This window comes from Natrix helvetica (assembly GCF_964273705.1).
Source record: "Natrix helvetica genome assembly, chromosome: 2".
NCBI lineage: Eukaryota > Metazoa > Chordata > Lepidosauria > Squamata > Natricidae > Natrix > Natrix helvetica.
In genome coordinates this window covers 78,742,042-78,762,868 of record NC_138552.1, presented here as the reverse complement: position 1 = coordinate 78,762,868, position 20,827 = coordinate 78,742,042, and the positions used below count along the sequence as shown (strand labels likewise).

Sequence of the window (20,827 nt, the reverse complement as noted above, 5' to 3'; positions counted from 1 at the left end):
CCAGGACAGACTCATATAGTTCCTCGCTATCCGAGTCCATCAGCAGCTCAACCGGATCCTGCTGGGCCACAACAGCTATCTATAAAAAGGGAGTTCCGGTTCCGGCGGCGGCGGCGACGGGCAGCTCTTTGCCCGCTCCGGCTCCCCGGTGGGCTTCCCCACTCCTTGGGGGGCACAGGACACCCCGCAGAGGGGTCCTGCCGGAGGGGCGGCATCGCGGAGGTCTCCTGCAGCGGCGGCAGCCGGCGGGAGCTCTCTCGCGCGCCCAAGGCACCGGGGAGCAAGCTCGGAGGGCGCATCGCGTTTCCACGCCTCGCGCCTCGCTACAAGCCGACTGGAGAATGCTACAATTGAAGGAAGCAGCTGCGGTGCGGTGAGGTTGCCTCTCTCTTCATCCCTTACTTTGCATGAAGATTTGATTCAGCTTTTAAAACTTTAAAATAACTTTCGGAGCATTTTGGAGGTGCGGCTGGAGGGAGGGGGGTTTTCCCCCCCCCCTTGGACAAGCGGCAAGAAACAATTTTGCTCTCAGCCCCCGGGGAAGGAGGAGGGGGGAGAGCCAACGAATGAAGCCTCACTTAGGCTGAGATGATTTTCTTTTCAATTTAATTTTACATATTACAATGATTTGAGGACTTTTGGAACTTTTTAAAACTTTGTTACGCCTCTGTGCCCAAAACTGGCAGGGCAAGATGGCACACTTCCGTTGTCTTTATGAACTCTGAAACCTGACTCCACCTTTAAAATTCAGGCTTCCGGTCTTTGTCTCCGTGTCTCCCAGAGGAACCTCTTGTGGATTGGTATTTTTTTAACCTTCTAGGGGAAATTTACTATCTATTGCCAGACTTATTGGAGAGATTCTCTTCTGCCTGGTTATTCTGCTCCCGGATTCACCTGGCTACCCTTCTTTTCTAACTGCTTACTTCATATTTGGACTGAACTTTTAACGTTATAAAGGATGGCATCTAAAAGACCCCCTCCTGGAAAACCTGGCTTTGCCACTTCTGCTCCAACATCCGCAACATCCAGTCCAGCCACACAGTCAAAGATAACAGAACTGATGCAACATAAGACTACAGAGATGGACTTTCAACAAATGCTTCAACAAATTCTACAGGGCCAGGAGGAAATCAAGAAACAGTTAAGGGAAATGAAAGATGAAATTAAAGAAAATCAAGCCCAAATATATAAGAACTCACAAAGACTGAATCTTGTGGAAGGGGGGGTGGAGGAGGTGAGGGGGGGGGTGGAAGCTGTGCAGAAAGGGAACAAAGATCTTGACATCCAACAGATGAAATTAGAATTTGAGAGAATGTCCTATTATCTTAGATTTCAAAATGTTATAGAAGAAGATGGGGAAAATATAAGGGACATCATGACAAACATTCTGGCTGACTATACACACAAAGAAAAACAACAGATGGGGTGGGATATAGATCTGGTTTATAGAGTGAACTCAGCTTATGCTAGAACACACAATGTACCCAGGGAGGTTCACATTAAATTCCTTAGAAAAACCACAAGAGATGAAATTCTGGGTGTACAAAGGGGGCAAGCATTGACATATCATGATATGGAGATAACCATTCTGAAGCAGATCCCTAAGAAGATTAGAGAAAAAAGAAAAAATTATTCGCAATTAGCGAATAAATTATACCAGAAAGGGGTGTGGTTTAGATGGTTGATGCCTGAAGGTATGCTGATATTCTGGGAGGAGACAAGAATCAGAATTAATTCACCCATAGAGGCGCAGGCCTTTATGGAAAAAAATAAAACACTCCTAGAGAAACCACCAGACACTACAACGGACACGCAGGACACGGGAGGGGCCAGAGCTCTGCCAGTGGAGGGAGATGGGGCAATAGCAAGAAGACTCAGATCACAGAAATAAATATGAAAATCATATTATTATAAATTGACCGAAAGTGAAAATGGAATTATATTTGGATTTTATATTGTAATGTTTAATTTGATTGAATTTAATAATAGAACTAATATGCTGATTATAATCAATTATATACTAATGCATTATATATAAATGTACGCTATGGGTATGGAGGGAGGGGGGCCTCACACACTTTGCAACTGCCAAAATTTGTATACCTGTCCATTTACCCTTTTCCCTATAAATTTTGAAAAACCAATAAAAATTTTATTACAAAAACAGCTATCTATAAAAAGGATGCTTCTATCCACTTTGCTTTGTTTTAGTGATAATCTGTTATGTAAGGAGAACCATCCAAGTTGAACGCAATGGAACAAATATATTGTGGTCAGAACAAGAAATAAGATGAAGAATGTGTCATGGACCAATATTGATTTAGTATAAATGAGTGAGAAGTTCACTCACACTGATGTGGCTTGTTAAAAGTACAATAAATAAAAGAATACAAAGGAAATGTGAGTGGATGGAGAAGGAGATGACCAAGAGAGTTGTGATTGGATGAAGATGACGCAAGGTAGAAATAAATAAATGAGACATTTAAGAACAAAATGCAGTGTGCACATCAGTGTATGAGGGTGGTGGAAACAATGATAGCTTGCAAGGAGACTATGCAGAAGTCTAGCAGTGACTATGGGAGTTGCAGATGTACATCATTTTGTTTTAACTTGTACTTTTAATTCCTTATGCTTATACCTTATTTCATTTCTGAACATTGTTTGATCTAATCTTGAAAGGGAATACATGATGGATATGAATGCACTGTAGGTAAAGAGACTTTCTTATTAAAGGTAACAGATGGTTTGCTTTGCTTTTTAAATCAGGATGCTGCATTGGAAAGTTATTTTAGGGTTGTTATTATTATGGCTGAGGTCAAGGATGCCGAAGGAAATAAACACCTGGAAGTCTGCATTCACATATCACATATTGTTCACAAAGTCTCTACACAATATAGGTAATCCCCCCCCCCCCCGATCTTTCTGCTTCTTTTACTGGTTAATCACTTCTCTTTTGTTTTATTTGGATTTCTTAATGCCTATGGTAAAGCTAAAACATCCTTATTATATTTTTTTTTCATGTGTTGTAAAATGGAATTATTTACTGTTGTATATAACAGTGGTCACCAACTGGTGGTCTACAAGAAAACTTTGTTGGTCCTCAGAAAAATTGTTTGCATTTTTTATATTGCACTAAATATTATTTATCTTTTTTAAAAAATCATATTAGTGCTCATTGGTATTTAAAATTATGAATTTAGTGGTCCCTGAGGTCCGAAAGATTGGTGACCCTTGGTATAGAAGATAGTTTATCAAAGTTTACACAAGGGAAGCTCTTTGTTGATAGCCTTGAGAAAGCCCCTAGATCAGTGGTTCTCAACCTGTGGGTCGGGACCCCTTTGGGGGTTGAACGACCCTTTCACAGGAGTCACCTAAGACCATCGGAAAACACATATTTTTGAAAAAATACGGAAAACATAAAATAATTTTATGGTTGGGGGTCACCACAACATGAGGAACTGTATTAAAGGGTCGCAGCATTAGGAAGGTTGAGACCCACTGCACTAGATCAACTTGTAAATTATGCTTATGATGTGCAATTCTGCCTTGGAACTTTCTAATGGCTCCCTATACTTGGAACTCTAGCTGCCTGTATTTAGACTTGGGATTTGGGGATGATCACAGTTCCAGACATATACACCCTTTCAACAATGTAATTGTTCATAAACATTGTACTGATTAACACTATTTTCAAATTCAAAAAGAAGACTTTGTTTGGGAATAGTATGTTTTTTTCAGATTCCATACACAATGCGTGATGAAATAGGAAGAAGCACCTGAATGAAAGGTGGGGTATAGACAGGGGTGGCATTCTACTGGTTCGGACCAGTTTGGGTGAACCGGTAGTTCCGACAATCAGCTGGGAGCGAACTGGTTCGCCCTGACGGTCAGATCGGCCCATCCGCGCTATTTTCCTACCTTTATCTTCTCAGCTGATTAGTGCGGCAAAGCGGATAGCCACACGAATTAGCTGGGATACTCCTCCGAAGAAAACCGGAAGTGAAGCTTTATTTATACTGTGCACGCACACATAATAAATTGCGCAATCACTGAACCAGTTGCTAAACTAGGAACATCCCACCACTGGATATAGATAGATTCTCTGAAAGAAGAAACAAGAAAAGAGTGGCATGATTAAAACAACGACAAATAAACTGTAACTGTTAAGGTGGGCTGTCTATATAGATTTAATGCTTGTCATTTCTATTTACTCAGAGTAAATTCCACCAAGTTCAACAGAGTTCACTGTTAGATTATAATCATATTTACACTTTCTGCATATTATCAATGGGATAAGACTCAACTGTTTGCTTAGCAGTTAGAGATAATGCACCAAATATACTCCCAAATTCTTTCTGGTGTTCATATTGGCACTGTATGTGATAATACATTCCCGTAAGTCTTTTTTTCTCCCTAACTAGTAATAAACAATATTGAATGTTGAAGTAACTTCATCCTATATGAAAAACTTAACTCATAAAAATTGTGCACACAACTTTTTTGCAACCTAGGATAAATTCATAGTATTTGGAACACTGTCTAAATCTTTTAGTTTAATTCTCTATACAGTATATAGAGATAGTAAGAGGCCATCTTAACAAAATCTGCATAAATCCAATGTTACAAATTATTTCTTATGGCAACTTTGGAGAGCTGTTTAAATTTTTTTTTTTTCACTCTTTTAAACATTTCCAAGGAAAAATAGGAAAGCTCCTGAGATTTCATTGCTTCTATATAACTTTTAAGACCAAAAGACTCACTAGTCTGTGTTTATTATAAAAAAAATATCATTTTGTTGAAAAAGTGTGCTGCATAAAATAGAAAGAGTAGATACAGTTCTGAATGCTGCCCTTTTTATAAATCATTTTCCTGTTTTGTATACAACATTTCTTATACAACAGCACAGACTAGTGGTTGCCCAACTATTAACAATTCAGTTATTAGACAATGACATAACATAAAACACTTGACTAAAATTATTATTTTTAAAATAGAAAGAACTGGAGTATCAGCAAATTTATGATACATAGTGATTAAAGAGTTTGTGTCTTAAATCTTATATTACATTCTAGCTTAAGTCCATCACTCAGTTTCATTCTGCGCTAGTGTTAGTATTAGTGACAAAATGAATTTGTTCTGATTCTTCCTAAATTAAATTCAAAGTATAAAATTATCTAATTAATTGACCAAAAAGAGATAAATCTCTTTTGATATTTATAGAGATAAATCTTTCCCCAAATTTTTGGAAATGCGATAATGTTATTTATCCCAGCAAACTATTATTTTCATTAGTTTTATTGATGCATTATAATTACATTTTAGTAACTGTAAAACTTTAAATTTGTCAGACTTGTTAATTTGCTTCAGTGAGATGGGATTCTGTGATATATTGTTTATAGAAAGATAGGATAACAACACACTTGACTTATGGTTCCAGAATATTAATTACTGTGTACAATAAAACACTATTGGATTCTTTGAATAAATCAAAAGAATGCACAATTGTGTGACATAACTATTTAATATTTTGGACTTTGTAAAACCATGCATATTGATACTTCTAATCTTTCCTAATCCTTTATTTGCTAATCATTATAGCAACTAAATGAAAATTCATTGAATAATAAATATACATTATTCATATACACTGCTGCTTACAATTTATTCCTTGATTGACTTGGTGTATTTTAAGCCATTTAATTACTGAACTATTGTCTACGTAACATCTAATTTTGTTAGTATTTAGAGAAGACTGTTTATATGAAAAAGTAATTCAGACTGTATAGCCGTGATGGCGAACCTATGGCACGCGAGGCGCTGCCCTGTCAGCTGGCCAGCGCGCATGCGCGCACTGGCCAGCTGAGTTCACCTTTTTAAAAGCTATTTTTCGCCTTCCCCAGGCTCCAGAGGCTTTATAGGAGCCTGGGGAAGTCACTTCCGGTTTTCTTGGAGGGTCGTTTTAAGCGCTCTGAAGGCTTCAGAGAAGCCTCCGGACAGTCCCTGAAGCCTCCGGAGGGCCTCCGGGGGGTCGGGGGAAGCTCTTTTCGCCCTCCCCAGGGTCCTATAAAGCCCCTGGAGCATGGGGAGGGCAAAAAAAATGTAAAAATGGGGGGGTGCATGTTATGCACGCATGCGCACTGGGGGGGTCGCGCGTTGCATTATGGGTGCGGCACGCCCGCACTCGACCCCACTGCGCTCCCCCCACTTGTGGCACGCGAGCCAAAAAAGGTTCGCCATCACTGCTGTATAGCAACTTCCTTCTTAAAACATGTATTGGTGTAGTCCAGACCCAGTTTCACCTTATCTATTTAAAGCAGCCTAAAATATGAGGCGGGGACTAAGAATAATAAATCATTAAATAACAAAGCACAATCTTGAAAATCCTCCAGTGTGACTTCTTAAGAGGAGAGTCAATGTATGCTTAATATCATTAGGATATTTAAAACATTAAAATGGGTAAGTTTAAATGAATAAATTTAAATAAAATCTGCATTTTGCAGTTTCAGTTGGCGAAGAGTCTTTTGCAAATCCCTTCCTTAAATAGAAGATTAAGAAAGAAAACTGAAACCATTGCTGTAATAGAACTCAAGCCAATATCTATTCATCAATTCCTTGACAGAATGCAATTTGTTCTCCTTATTTTCAGTGAAATGACATACTGGAAGGATCTGGGCCATTTCATTATGGCGATCCATTTTCCTGACAGTTCCTTGTTTTCTGTGTGCCTGACAACAATATTCCGACATTACTCGCTAATAAATAGTTACTATTTTCTGTTAAACAATTTTATTGGTTGATTTGATTTAGATGAAATACAACTACATTACGGGCAATTGCTTGGAAATATTTCATGTAGTAATATATTTAGCAGAAAAGTGATACAACTGCTTTTTTAGTGTCCTTCATTAATGGAAGGCTTAACTTGCAGTATGAGAATGCAAAAGTGTTTTAAGATTCCAATGAAAGTGTTCTTTTTTAAAAAATGAAATACCCTTTTTCAATAAATTGTTTCAAGTGTGGATAGAGAAGGTAATTTATAGCATTTACATTACAGCAACTGTATGAGAATCTGCACACATGAGCCATACTTGTCAAAAGTAGATATTCTGATTATAAATTCTGAACAACATAGATTCCCCCCCCCCCCTGCAGTAGCAGAAAGTGGAGAAACATTAAATGAATTATAAAAGAGAAAATTCCTCACCTACTGTTCTTGGACAGCACAATCTTAAATGGATTAAGAATTTCAGATTGTCTGAAACAATCTGAGGAGAATAGTGCTACTTGTCACAAGAGATGTTTGCTGGGTTTTCTAATTAAGGTCATCGTTGTGTGTATTTGTGTGTGTGTGTGTGTGTGTGTGTGTGTGTGCATTCATTCAGTCATTCATTCATTCAGGCATTCATTCATTGGTGCCTCCTGGGAAATCAACAACAAAAGTCAGTGAGACTAACAGATGTAATTAAGAAAAAAAGACCTTAAACCACAGGAAGTTTGATCTGGGTGAGGGTTTTGTTGATGTGTAAGTTAAGCTTTTTTTTCCCCCTTGCATAAAATTAGACACTGGAGAAATAATGTAGAAGAAACAATGCAACAAAGGGAAAGTAGGAGTAGAGTTGCAGAACTATTGATTGATACATTGATTGATCATATACTATCAAGTCAGTGTTGACTCTTGGAAAACCCACAGATGTTCTCTAGGACAATCTGTTCCCAACCTGAACGTTAAGGTCTTCCTATACTAGGGGTGTCAAACTTTTATCGTCACAGTGGCATTACTTGACGTATTGCGATTTTCCCCCCTTCACTAAACCGGGTGTGGCCAGCACATAACCCGCATCACAGGCCACAAGTTTGACAGCCCTGTCCTATATCTATCATCAGTGTAATTGAATTCATCTGCTTCGCTGCTGGTCATCCTATTCTCTTTCCTTGCAGTTTTATCAGCATTAAAGACTTGTAAAGAGCTAGGTCTTCATATAATGTGCTCAAAGTATAATAATATATGCCTTGGGGTTTGTAGTTCTATAATTGATGTGTGTTTTTTTCTCAATTATTTTGGGAGGGGGTGCATTTTTGGGAATCTTGGCCAAATTTAAACGAACAAGAATTGACTAAAATATGTATACTTCACTTCAGTGTATGTTTTCAAGGTAAATTATGTTTAAAAATGAGTAGCTCTTTGCTGCTTGTATCAATATAGTGCAAAGGCCATAGAAATATTTTTTGGTGTGGAAGCTAGATTTCCACATGGTCATAGGAATATAAACAACAGAAAAATTAAAATAATTCATTTGCATGAATTAATTCTCGCATAGAAGGTTACAACTAAGGCATGATTTACCTTGAAATAGACTTTCCCATTTTTCATTAAAGTTATGTCAGTATCAAAAAGAAATCCAGTTACATTTTGAAACACACATTTAAGCTCCTATATCATATAAATGGTCTCACCTTTCAGTTATGATGAAGACATATCTTCTCAACAGTCTTAATACACCAAAAAAGTATCAGGAAAATTAAATGTTTCCAGCAGATGGCGATAAACTTCCATTTACCCCATAAATACATTCTATTTCAAAACTTCATTTATACTTGATCCTGCATAATGGGCTTTTTACTTGAAGAACAGAAAGCTGCTATATCAATGAGGCTTTTATTTTTCAGAGGTAACCTCTGTGGTTAAAAAAAGAGAGTCTTTTTGTGGTATGCTGTGAATCTACCTTATTTTGCAAGGTAGATAATAGACTCTCTCCCTTAAATATGCAGGCTTATATTAAAACCTCTTAAGAAAAAAATATATATAATATGGTGTATTTCTTGTATTTAAGATCAATGCAGATGATATGAAAAATACCGTTTTTAATGAACAAATGTCAGTGACTTAAATTGTGACCAAACCTAATTTCAGTGGTTGAAAGGATGAAGGATGAACCATATGTTTTACAGACTACACTATCTCATCCTTTGCTGTGAAAGCATGGGATGGAGTTCATTAATAATTTTGTACTAAAATGTACAGAATATCTATCAGAAAGGCACAAGGCATTGTGCCAGTGATACCTCTGAATCTCCCATTTCTGTCTATGTCTGAATCTGGGTACTGGTCTTTGTCTGGAAATTTAAAAAATATATTTATCATTAAAAAAGACATTGCAACTGTCATTTTACAGGTAGCCCTTGACTTCTAACTGGTCCTTTACTACTATTAATAAGTTACAATGGCCTCAGTTAGCAGACTTTATAGGCCCTAAAGCATTCTGGCATTGTAAAATTGGAACTGAAGAGCCCCCCGCAAACCATTTGTTCCCGCCATCCACCTAACAGTTTGGGAGATTGCTTCAATTTGGAGTGTCAGGATTGCAGCCATTCAGTGAAGCAGTCACGCTAATTTCTTGCTTAATAACCACTTTGCTTAATGAGCAAGATTTCTATCCTAATTGTGGTCGTAAGTTGAGGAGTACCTGGACTTCACTTTGGCAAATCTTCAAAGTTTTTGAAGGTTTTTTTGGAGTCCGGCTTTTAGAAATCTGTATTTGCAAATGCTACATTCCTTTTTTTACATTGGATAAATATAAAATCCTAAATTTAAACCTGTGATTTTAATCTATCCAAAGCAGTTTTAAATAGCTGATTTTTAATCAGTTTCTCCATTTGTTGCAGAGATTAGATAGAAACATTGAAAGTTTTGCCCAGCACCGGAAAGGATCTCTCTGTAACATCAAAGGGGGGGAGGGATGTTCCATGGGATGTAGTTAGCTTCTCTGGCCAAGAAATTGATCTTGCCAGTCAAAATTGATTTTTTAAAAGGTAGACTTCCTTTTTCAATACTTGGAATTAAGTGATTTGGATATTTGACCCTATAGTCTTATATTGTCTTTTGAGGGAATCCAATTGCCTATTCCAAAGCCTTCTTTATTTTAGCGCAGGAAGAATGTTCTCATGACAGTAATGTATAATTTTATCACAATGGGTATAGTATCTGCTTAGCTGCCAAATTTGACTTTCTAATGCGCACACAAGTCCTTTTCTAATTAACACCATGTAAGTCACATATGGAATGTCTCAAAATACACATTATTTGCACAATAATTCCTTAAGTAGATTTTATAGCATGTCTAATTAAAACATCCATCCATGTCTTTGCCTTTCAAAGATATCATCTTTTGTTCGGATTGAAATAATATATGGTTACCTAGTTGCCCTCTAACATTAATCAGGCATGTCAGAGAGATAATATTTCCAGTGGTAAAAATAACTATCGATGCTTCTTTCTCTGGTATCGAAATGAGTTATTTATATTAACATATATTCATTACAGACTTCCAAATATTGTCAAACTCTGTGCATCTAGATGCATAACATCTAATACCTCACATAATATGAGGGATTATATATGAGGTCTAAAAGGGTCACGGTGGCTCAGTGGCTAAGATGCTGAGCTTGTCGATCAGAAAGGTCGGCAGTTCCGTGGTTCAAATCCCTAGTGCTGCGTAACGGAGTGAGCTGCCATTACTTGTCCCAGCTTCTGCCAACCTAGCAGTTTGAAAGCATGTAAACATGCAAGTAGAAAAATTGGAACTACCTTGGTGAGAAAGTAACAGTGTTCCAAGCACCTTCAGTGTTTAGTCAGGCCGGCCACATGACCATGGAGACGTCTGCAGACAGCTCTGGCTCTTCAGCTTTGAAATGGAGATGAGCACCGCCCCCTAGAGTCGGGAATGACTAGTACATATGTGTGAGGGGAGCCTTTAGCTTTTATATGAGGTCTGCAAATTTGCTTTCCATCCTATCATTGCTAGAAACCTTACCAAGATCATTCTCATTCTCAAAATGTTATATGTCATATTAAAAATCATTAATTTTAGAACTTCCATTAATATTAACATATAATCATTGTTGGTCTGCTATCAGAAGATAATTGGACATTATCCAAAAGAGAAGCAGGGAAGGCGAGTCTTCACCTCTACTAAATTGTAGCAATATTCCTTCATCCACATTCACATAGTTGATGAAAGGAAACATAAAATGTATCTGCCTTCTTAATTTTACACTGCGTGTGAGAAGTTTTCCCTACCTTCATCATGTAAATAATTTCCATTTTACTTACTTATTTTTTTTTTAAGGTTTGTATGACATGACTATGTAGAACGTAATTAGTAACTTAAAAATATCCATATGATTTATACTGTTTTGGAAATAAAATTTGGCCTTCAACATGGCAATTAAAATTGGTGAGGACTGATAATAAATCCATCAGATCTGGGCTGGAAAAATCCATGTGACCTATAGATTCAAGCAATAAGACATAAAATCGTAACCTGTCACCTAGTGATTATCTGATGTTTTGCAAATGAGATATGGTAGGGTTTTTTAAATTATAAATATACATTTATAGTATTCATAGATTTTTTTAAATGTACAGACAAATATAGACAAGGAATGGCTTGGGTGTGTGCACGCACACATACATGCAGAAACATTATCTTATGCAAAAACTGTATTGTTTTTCTGGAAGAAAATAGTTAAAAATATATTTAGGAAAAAATCATATAAACATGAATACCCCTTTCTTTTTAAAAAATGGGAAGCAAAGAATTCAATGTGATGTAAATAATAATGTACTGTACTGTTTTATATTAATATATTGTTTAAATTAATACATTCAGTTATTGCATTCTTTAGATTTCTTATTTTCTCAACTGTAGCACATCTTAAAGAATGCCAAACATGTTGACAGCGCTGATAAAGTTAATATTATTTTGCTATTGTACTTACATATATTAATTTTCCATTATTATTGGAAAATTAAAAACTCCAGGAAAAAAATGCTAGAATTGTATTTTGTTGATTGTTTTAGTATAAACTACAATAAAATATTGAAAATGTAAAACAACAGAAGAATACAGAAGGGGGGAAACAGAAACTGTATTTTCTGTTAGAAACAGAAATGAATTTAACAGTATGTGCCTATACAAATTTATTTGTATAGGAGCCAAACTATTAATAATTACTTCACTGATGTAAGTAAAGATGTAGAGCAAAAGTAAATCCAACACTATTTAATTAAAATATTCTTTGGGACTCTTTCCCACCATGCTAACATTTTAGCGAATGCTGCTTCTACAAATGTAAATACCACTGATTGAAAGAAATGTGTACTTTAGCATTCCTGTATTTGCTATTGTAAAACTGGCAGCTTACAAGAAAAAATAATTTCTAGTGTTGTATGAGTACATGCATTCTTGATAAAAAGAGATTAAAACTACATGCAAATTTATTATTAATGTTTTCTTCGCGTTTTTTTGAACTTTCTCCAAAATCGTCTTACTGTATTTGAATATAGCAGCAATACCAAGGAGAATAATTCAGTGTCTTTCAAAGTTCTGACATTAAAAAGGCAAGGATTCTTGTGTAGATTACAATCTTTGAATGAGAGAGAACAATTCCTGAGATCCTTGGGATCACTTGAGTAGTTAATCTTCCCCTGCCAAAATCCCATTTAGAAAGTCCAGACCTTCGCCAGAACCATCAGTCAAAAGATACTCACTCCATAGGCTAGGATGTTGTTCAGGAATCTTAATGCTACCTCAATAGCTGTGCTGCACAACTTACATATCCTCACAGACACAGAGGTAGAAAGTTCCTCTGCTCTGTGGATGAAAGCATTTGACTTAAATAACTAAGATCTTCAAATTAGCCTTATACTGATGGCCTCTCCTCCATTTGATTCTAACAATAACACACATACGCCTTGACGAAATGGCTTTTTCTGCTGTGACTCCATGATTATGTTCATCTTCTCCCAACCTCTTAAATGAACTTATTGCAACTTATTTTTTTCCATTAAACCAATGGCATTGAGCAGCAAGTGATCCACAGAAACTACCCAGCACTATTGAAAGCTGATGCATGACCCCATTCCATCAAGTACCTGGACATCTCCTTGACAGCCATTCTGCTTCCCCTCACTATTTCCAGGAAGAGCTGGTTACAGTTATTGTTTTTCTATTGTGAAGGTTGGGAAAGGTGTCATTATGAAGGTGTTGTGTGCATGTATGAATCATCATAAACTCCTAGTTAAATCTTACCTAGAAAAATCCCTGCAGTTTCCTCAGGAAGAATTGGTTTGCCATTGCTACATTCCTAGTGCTAAGAGTGAGTGACCCAACTGGCTTTGGGGCTAAATCGGATTGGAAATCAGGATGTCCCAGTTTCTAGCCAGTATTGCATCTCCCACTACACCAACCTGGCTCTCATAATTACAGTATGTTAGCAAACTAGAAAAGATACAGGATTGTAGAAGATTACAAAATGGAGTCTTCTCCTTAGATAAACAGGAGTTTGGAGAGAAGGAGATCTGAGAATAGATTATTTGGGTCAGATGCAGCCATGACCATGTCAAGTTGTGATAGCAGGCCCAGTTGGCAAATCACACTTAGTTGCAACATCTTGCAGTCGTGACTCTAGATTTCCTATTGACTTTGCTTATTGAGAGCTGGAACTGAAAGTCACTATTAGCAATCACATGACCATTGGATATTGCAATGTTGTAATTGCAAGCAGTTGCCAAGTACCCAAATTGTGATCATGTGGCTGTGCGGATGCCCCAATGGCCACAACTATGAGGACCGGTCGTAAGTTGTCATGGTTCAGTAACATTATAACTTTGCATTGTCACTAAATGAGTAGATATTAAGTGAGGATTACCTGTAGTAGCATAAGAATGCAATGTTGGGCAAGTTGTCTTCTTGTTCTCAAACTAAGGTGAACATTAACATCTGTGCAGATTTGTGAGATTTGTTACTTGGTTTCTCAACTGCTTTCTTGATACCCCATGAGCCACTAGCTTGTATTAGTCAAGAGAAAGATTGCTGAAGTTCATAGATATTAGACTTTGGATGTTGAATTTCATCCGATCCTTGTATCAGTGTCATGACTAGTAGATATTTCTCACCCAGCTCTTGCTGTCCAGAAATGGGGAGTGGCAGTAAATCCAGAAAACTAACCCAATCACTGCTTAACAAGTTTGCAACTTAATTGGGACAGGATAGCAATTGTATAGCTGTTTTGCACTAAGCTTTCTAATGAGAGAAAATATGTAGTCCAAGTTCATTTTCTGGTGTTAGATTTGTAACAGCATATTTCCTTGAAGAATATGACAAAAGCAGCAGCAGTTTGGAAATACAGTATATATTACTGTATGTTGCCCGAAGAAGAAAATGAACCATTGTTCTTCATTTGTTTCAGAAATTAGCTAGATCCCAGTTTCTATTCAGCTTTTGCTCAACAAACAAAAGACTAACATTCACTCCAACCCCAACTATTAGGCAAGATATTGCGATACAGACATCACAGCACATACCCCAGTATTTGAGGATGGGGGAATGGAGGTTCAATTGTTATGCTTCACATAGAGAATATAAAGGGTAACATACAATATATATTTTTTTCTCCTGGCAAGTTTTCCTACAATTGATCATTATTTCTTGCTCCTGGCATCAAAGGGATGAATAAGCTCTTCTATTAAGTGTGCCACTAGAAAATACGTTCTGCTTATGACCAGCAAGCCTGTCTGATTTCAGTGAATGATGAGTTGCCACAGCTCTTTAAAGCAAAGCAAACAAAAAATATATATTATATATTAGTCTTGATAGATGCATTTTTAGTTTAAGCTATTTATTATCACTGTAATTATTATCAGTGTTCATGACTAACCATATGCATAACTTTATGGAACTTTATTGACAGCATGAATGTACCATATGAATTTTTACTCCTATTTCATGTCAAAATAATTATTATGGAGTTAACAAACCTAAGCTCTTTATTGTCTCTTTATTGTAGCCCATTATAGAATATGGTTCAGTTTATGTACTAAAATATATACCATCTTTGCTGTCTGAAATTTAAAATAATATTTCTACATTCATGAAGCAATCTAGTATGTGTGTGTGTGTGTGTGTGTGTGTGTGTGTGTGTGTGTGTGTGTATATATATATATATATATATATATATATATATATATATATATATATATATATATATATATATATATATATATATATAATAAAGGGAGACTAGTATAGATCTATTTCGAGCTAATTAGCTCTCATCAGCTAGCCATACACTTACTAGGATTTGAACCTGGGCTGTATTTTATCTTTGGCAGGAGTCTTAGCCACTGAGCCACAGGCTCGCCTCCTTATCAGTTGAGCCAGGGAAATAGGTATGTAGGTATTTATTTATTTATTTATTTATTTATTTATATAAAAAGAGTATGAATTATAATAAAACATATCCTTTAAACAGTGAGTGGAGCTCTAATTTTGTCGACATCCTACCTTTTTTTTTTTTTTTAATTTTACCATATTTATTCCTGATTTAAGTATGTTAAGTATGGTCCAAAAAAAACCTGGGCATGAGGCAAATTTACTTCCAATTGAACTATTTACTCCGTATTCACTTCTCAAATAAACACAGCTGTTATCTCAAGACTTTCTTTGGATCATCTAACTATGTAAAGGCAAGCACGTAAAATATTTGCCCTGAATGGCTGACTATGTATACGTGCCTACTATACAATTTAACAAAACTTAGAAATAGTGGGAGTTAAGCATAGTAAAATTGGAAAATATAATGGGTCTTGAAGAGCCAATAGAAAACAATTCAGCAGACTTTGAAGCTATTTATTGTATTATATATTTCAAATACCTAGAGGCTAGGAGTTAGAAGTGTTAGCCTTAGGGAGTAATTATGGCATGTGTGTGTTTGTATATGTGTGTTAGGATAATATATTCTTGTGTAAGAATCAGTTATCAGGTATTAGTATATTGGTATCCTTGTATACATATTTGAAATAATTTGTACTATTGTATAATTAATATATTGCCGATTTTTATTGTAATCCCCAGTTTTGTTCATAGATAATATAAACAATTATTGTAAATTATTGCAAATTTGATTTTGGCTCTTTTATACACTTTAATTTAAAATATATGCAATAATCAAGGAGATACATGTCATTATTCATATGTCCTTTTTAATATGTTCTATTCCTACTAGATCTTATGTACGTAAATACCTGGACACTATTTCTTTTGACTAGATGTTTATATAATGCAAGCCATTAGAATTCTTTGATTGGAGAATGACAGGCTTCATATTATAAATGTGCTGTACAAAAAGAGGCAAATTCAGTCATTTATTTAAAAAAATCAGTGGCTTATTAATAAGTTGTCTAAGGACAGAGGGATTGATAATAAATAAATAATGATAAATAATACAGAAAGCAATATTGCTAACTTTTGAGGTTACAAAATATAATAACCTAAAATATACTTACTATAGGTATTTATTGAAAAATGTCTTATATTACTTTTATATACCTGTACTATAAAGTTAAGGAAGGGATGTGGTGGCTCAGTGGCTAAGATGCTGAGCTTGTCGATCAGAAAGGTCAGCAGTTTGGTGGTTTGAATCCCTAGCGCTGCATAATGGAGTGAGCTCCCATTACTTGTCCCAGCTTCTGCCAACCTAGCAGTTCGAAAGCATTTAAAAACACAAGTAGAAAAATAGGGACCAACTTGGGGGCAAGGTAACAGCCTTCTGTGCAACTTCGGCATTTAGTCATGCTGGCCACATGACCACAGAGTCGTCTTCAGACAGCGCTAGCTTTTTCACTTTGAAATGAAGATGACTATCCCCTAGAGTCGGGAATGACTAGCACATATGTGCGAGGGGAACAGAGGTGGGTTGCTCCTAGTTTGGCCCAGATTGGGTGAACCAGTAGTAGCCGCAGCAGGAGGTTCCGCCCACCCACCCAGATGCTTCTGCGCATGCAGGAGTGTGCCTGAACCAATACTAAAAATATTAGCAACCCACCACTAGAGGGGAACCTTTACCTTTACCATTAACATTATATTAGAAGGATGATGTATCCTTTTTTAAAATAAGGCTGCCTGTACTGTACAATATCCTGCATTAATCCACTTTGTAATATTTGATAGTTTTTAATGTTTAATGCTTAATGGCTACACATGGCATTTAAACAATTTTGAATTCTTTAACAGGGAAATCTTGAGATGTCTTGGATTTCTAATCCTCCAGTCAGCGATACCTTTGGGTGTTGAAAACAGAATCTGTGGTAAGTTGTTTATTTTGTACTTTTTCATTCTTTTTTAATTAATGGAAACATTCATATTTGGTCCCGTAAAAGAGTCATGATCCACATTATTCAAAAGCATTTTCAATAAAATAAGACAAAAATTACATTTTGGAAAATTAATTTACTTTGTTGGTGCCTGGAACATTAATTTGAAGAAGCATAAAGCTGGAATAAGATATGCTATGTGGGGCACTTTTTATTTGTATAGCCCTATTGTAAATAGTAAGGGAATCTTTAGAGTTTGGGGAAAACATTATTAGTGTAACAATGTAGAGAAAGGAAATGCTTAAACAGCCTAGCGTTCAATAAGTTAGTGTTTTTAATTGAACAGAATGTGTCCTATATGGTTCACTTGCTCTCAGCTGCACACTTAACAAGGAAAAAGAATTTAGAAGTAAAGAAATTTCCACTCCGTTTCAAAGATTCCAAGTCTGCAGAAATGCTTCAAAAGGTGTGGCAAAAAAGTAGATTTTATTTTAAAAATCCCTTACCCCTGGTTTTGGAAAGAGACCAGTTTTTCAATCAGAAGGTCAGCAGTTCAGCAGTTCGAATCCCTAGTGCCGCGTAACAGAGTGAGCTCCCGTTACTTGTCCCAGCTTATGCCAACCTAGCAGTTTGAAAGCATGTAAAAATGCAAGGAGAAAAATAGGGAACACTTTGATGGGAAGATAACAGTGCTCCGTGTGCCTTTGGCATTTAGTCATGCCGGCCACATGACCATGAAGAACGTCTTCGGACAGCTGGTTCTTCATCCTAGAAGCACAGATGAGCACTGCCCCTAGAGCCAGAAACGACTAGCACAGATATGTGAGGGAACCTTTACCTTTATCTTAAGTCTCAATGTTCAATATATTTGATTAGTAATGAGAAAGAGATATATTCAACCTTACCTCACCATTGGGAGCTCCAGATAACTTATCAAATCAACAAAATAGCAATTAGAGTTCTTGGTTGTCTTCCCAGATAAGGAAATGCATAAATGAATAAAATAAAAAGTGAGCCAATCAAATAAAAATAATGTAAGTATTGTCAGAGATAACAAACCCAGGGAGAATGTCCTGGAGGCATGAAGCTAGTACAAGAGTCTAAAAGGTGAAAAACACTTTGAGTAGATTCCCAATTGTAAAAACCCGAAAATGTTCTTCACGGTTAGTTAGCTTTGTAATCAAAAACAACAGTGAGAACTTTTGCAAATACATTTCTTAAGTACATATAAACCATGATTTTATACATGAAAAGATCAACCTCAAAAGAGAAAGGGGTGACCACAGAGAAAATGTAGCATCTTACACAACATCTGTCCTCCTCTATCCTATCCCTATTGGTGTGGGATTGTATTGAATCTTAGATTTCTAAAAAATGGTTTGCTACCTTACACATTTCCTTGTTTTACGTTCACGGAATTCTTACAATTTGTTTTGTTAAGTTCCCACTAAAAATGAACCTAGAAAAAGTATATTGTTAGACTTTAACCTAACAAAGGAAGGTCCCACAACTTTAATTCACATCAAGATGGCTTCAAAATTTCTTCAGGAATGATATCATTCAGATTGAGCTGACAATATTAGCCAGCAAAAAATGAGTTAGCTCAGGACTGTCAAACTTGTGGCCCATGTGTGAGGTGCGTCATGTGCTGGCCCCGCCCTCGCCTGGGTTAACAAAGGGGGTAAAGTCCCGCTATGTCACGTGACGATGCGAGTTTGACATCTCTGATCTAGCTAAATACTATCAGACCACACAAAGCTGTTAATCTGTTCCTGTGTATCTATACAATTCCCCTGCACATTTTCCATCTCCATTTTCCTTTTGAAATATGCAATTGCTGCTTAAAAATGCTTCTGTGTTTGCAACATACCCATTTTTATCTCCAAATGAACTTGTCTGGGCCTGCTATAATTAGTGATGTCTACAGTTGTGTGACTTTTTATGCATTTTGAACAAGAGACTCATTCATCTCTTGGATACATTAAAATTGCAACTAACTCTAGCATAGTCATTCATTCATCAATACTTTTTTTAATTTAAATAATTTTTCAATTTCATTTTTGTATGTTTTTTAATATTAATGAAGTCGCGCAGTCCTGATAAAAACAAATATAATAATTAAAGATAACCCTCTCTTTTTAAAAAAAACACACATATTATTTTTAAGATGTCTGAAAACAAATACTATGAAATGTAACCCCATTTCAAATAATTAAACAGGCAGAATTTTAAGATACTGTTCAAAAAGCAGGCTTATATTCTTTATAGGGTATGTGTCACGTTCTGGCGTTCATGTTGCATATAAACAGAGATTCAGTTTGTTTGGTGAAAAACTTTTATCTCTATCTAACAAACTACGTGATAACCAGCACTAAATGACAATGATACAAAGGTAATCAAATCCAAGTCAGTTCTAACCAAGTTAACACCATCACCCATATATATACCATTACCCACCTAGCTCCACCCACAATTCCACCCAGATGACATTCACCCACCATCACCAATCACCATGGCCCACACCTCCAGCCACACCCCCACTCAGTGTCATCATAGCCTCTTTCCTGGTTAGCCGCATCTGAGCAAAAGAGTTACATCAGAGTAGGCAGTTGCACCTGAGCAGAAGAGTCACATCAGAGTAGGCAGTTGCACCTGAGCAGAAGAGTCACATCAGAGTAGGCAGTTGCACCTGAGCAGAAGAGTCACATCAGAGTAGGCAGTTGCACCCGAGTAGAAGAGTCACATCAGAGTAGGCAGTTGCACCCGAGTAGAAGAGTTACATCAGAGTAGGCAGTTGCACCTGAGCAGAAGAGTCACATCAGAGTAGGCAGTTGCACCCGAGTAGAAGAGTCACATCAGAGGAGACAGTTGCACCCGAGCAGAAGAGTTACATCAGAGTAGGCAGTTGCACCTGAGCAGAAGAGTCACATCAGAGTAGGCAGTTGCACCCGAGTAGAAGAGTTACATCAGAGTAGGCAGTTGCACCTGAGCAGAAGAGTTACATCAGAGTAGGCAGTTGCACCCGAGTAGAAGAGTTACATCAGAGGAGACAGTTGCACCCGAGCAGAAGAGTTACATCAGAGTAGGCAGTTGCACCTGAGCAGAAGAGTCACATCAGAGTAGGCAGTTGCACCCGAGTAGAAGAGTTACATCAGAGGAGACAGTTGCACCCGAGCAGAAGAGTTACATCAGAGTAGGCAGTTGCACCTGAGCAGAAGAGTCACATAAGAGTAGGCAGTTGCACCCGAGTAGAAGAGTTACATCAGAGGAGACAGTTGCACCCGAGCAAAAGAGTTACATCAGAGTAGGCAGTTGCACCTGAGCAGAAGAGTCACATCAGAGTAGGCAGTTGCACCCGAATAGAAGAGTTACATCAGAGGAGGCAGTTGCACCCGAGTAGAAGAGCCACATGCAGCTACAGGCTCAATCGACATCAGAGAGGCAACATCAACGTGGCAGCGTTGCATGGTGGGCATGGTGATGGACAGGGTCCCCCTGGATGGCAGCCTGAGGGCTGACAGGATGCTCAATATTGATCAGAAAAGAGAACTGCGGATCCAAAATAAAAGGACAACCCAGGGGGAAGAAATTATGGCTTTGTATAATAATAGTCACTGACTTTTAATTAAGCCTGGAATTAAGTTTCAAATTGTGCTGGTTATTAAACAAACTGGG

At 37.0% G+C, this 20,827-nt stretch overlaps 1 protein-coding gene across 4 annotated transcripts in view; it reads left to right on the top strand.

Annotated features, from left to right (window-relative positions):
- The window catches only part of PTPRD (protein tyrosine phosphatase receptor type D), a 1,361,199-nt gene that overhangs the window by 280,563 nt on the left and 1,059,809 nt on the right, over nt 1-20,827 (top strand). For all 4 annotated transcript variants that reach the window (XM_081945773.1, XM_081945775.1, XM_081945774.1 and 1 more), the window contains exon 4: nt 17,073-17,146. The gene's annotated coding sequence lies outside the window, so the exon portion shown is untranslated. The remainder of the gene's footprint in view (nt 1-17,072; nt 17,147-20,827) is intronic.